Consider the following 2,613-nt stretch of genomic DNA (forward strand, 5'->3'; position numbering starts at 1 on the left):
TTCTTCTTTTTCTTTTTTTATTATTATTATTATCGTCGACTTTACGATTACAACGCGTCGAACATGATTATTAGATTTCTACGAAAAAATAAAGCTCGCTCTATAATTATTTCAATTAATTTCATTGAATTCATTGAATTCCGTATATACGTAATTTTGTTGTTGGTTGTTTTTTTTCTTCTATTTATTCTTCTTTTTTTCAATCGTTTAAAAGATCAATCAACATATACGGTAGTTTGTTTTAATAAAATAATAATAATAACAGCCACGCGTTGTGTGTGTGTGTGTGTGTATACGTTTATAAGTTATATTTTTTGTTCTTTTTTTCTTCAAAATATGAATGAAATCATGTTACGTATTTTAAATGAGAAAATAGGTTAAACAACAGTTTCGAGAATAAGATGTCAATTACGTCATCGTTATATTTTCAACGTTTATCATTTAAAATTAAGTCTATTAAATACGCTTTTATTACATTAGAATTTTATTTTCGTATAAAACTGTAATTACTTTTCCTAAATTTTCCGAGTTTTCGTGCGGTATTTAATAGAAACGGATTAAAGTACGCTCGGAACGGTAGAGGATGGGAAGGTGGGAAGAGAGGGAGGGGGCAAGGGGAATAGGTCGTAGAAGTTTAGTCCAGTGATTTTTGGCTTTTCCTATATAAAACGAGAGAGAGAGTGAGAGAGAGTATCCGTGTCGTGACTCGTGTTATTCCTCTCGCAAACTCCTACTTGAGTTTGTAATTACTCGTCAGTCGTAATGGGGAAATTGAAGTAAGTGTCGTACGGTTAACATGAGAAAATGCGAATAATGGACTTAACTATCCAACACCTAAACCCCCCACCCCAACAACCCCATCCCCTTTAAATGTTTTTATTAAAGAATATTATTCGAATATTTACTAAAATAAATGAAATTTTGTCTATCTTTTACCACCATATAACTATTTTTTAATAAAACAAAATTATTCCAATTAATATCTGAATGCAAATGGAATTATTTTCAAATATTTTTTATAATCAATTATTATTATTATTATTAATAATTATCGTATAGCATGATAATCATCGTATTCATAATTCATTTTGAAAAATCATATTCTCAGTTCAACCGAGTATTTTATTTATATTCGCCAAAGAAAAAAGTAATAGAAGGAAAAGAAACTTAACGTTGTCGTTATCGGTCCGTTTTCATTCCGACAACTTGTTGCTGCGAGAAAAATGGACAGGAGGAGAGTTTTCGTCCAAAAGGCCACTTTTCAACTTGATCGATTCGCACGAATTACTTGAAAACGTTTCTCGCGATACTCGGCCCCCAATCTCTTGACTTTTTTCCACCCCCAATCCCCCGCGCGCCACCCCTACACCCACCTATGAACTCATTCTACTACTACCACCATCAATGTGCGCCCTAGTTTCGCGTCTTGGCTTGGAAAACCTTTTCTCTTTTCTTTCTTCCCTTATTTTCTATCTCCTTCTCTCTCTCTCTCTCTCCCTCTCTCTCTCTCTCTTTCTCTCTCTCTCTCTCTCTCCCTCTCTCTCTCTCTCTTTCTCTCTCTCTCTCTCTCTCCCATTCTTTCTCTTTCATTCTTGCTTTCTTTCTTTTTTGATTCTTTCCTTTTACGAGCGACCAAAGTGATTTCGTGATAGTTCACCGAAGTAAAGATTTACGAGAACGGATATCGAAAAAGCCCCATACCCCCTGCCTTCCCCCCCCCCGCCGCCCCGATTGAACGACGTCGATATTGTTTATCGTATCGACGTAATTTCGAACGTTAACTTCGAACGATACCCACCACCATTACCACCATCATCATCATCATCATCATTGATAGAATTTTTCCTTACATCGAAATTGAAATTAATTTATTTCAAACTATTACCTATTTTTTCTTTTTCTTAATTCTTTTTCGCATTTAAACATATCTCATAATTATAATTAATCCACAATGACAATTAATTACAATGAGCAAAGTATAGAATAACTAGACAATGGAAAAGTAAAAGAAACGTTTCTTTTCTCATATATTATATTATATACTCTTTCCTTCTAAACCCCTCCTCTACCACCCCACCTCCCTCCACCTCACCCAACGTAACATAATAATCGTATGTGCATACATACGTTCATGTTCACATTCATATATAAGAAAGAATATAGTTATAAGTGATAGACAGTAGAATAATATTCACATAATACATACACGTGTATTATGGTTAGTAATATGTTTTAACGAAAAGAAAAATAAAACATAACCAACATAGAAGAATAATTATTTTTCCCATTGTTTATCGTAAAAATGATCCGACAGTAAAAAGTCAAGAAGTATTAGTAAAATAATGTTTATTCGATCGTGTTCCTGTGATGGCGAAAGATAAAGAGTGTATGAAAAAGAAAGATAAAGATAAATAGAGAAAGAGAGAGATGGACAACCCCATGGTAAAGCGAATTAGGGTCGTCGTACAATGACTTGAAGTATCATACATATACTGTGATAGTATGTAGACTGTTGTGAGGTGAACGAACACACATGTTATCAACGAGCAGCACGAGTCTCTTGCTCTTTACCTTGCCAGCCTTCTATTCCCCCCTCCCTCCCCCCCCCCTTCT

This window comes from Polistes canadensis, unplaced genomic scaffold (assembly GCF_001313835.1).
Source record: "Polistes canadensis isolate GaletaPanama2010 unplaced genomic scaffold, ASM131383v1 scaffold_69, whole genome shotgun sequence".
Classification (NCBI taxonomy): Eukaryota; Metazoa; Arthropoda; class Insecta; order Hymenoptera; family Vespidae; genus Polistes; species Polistes canadensis.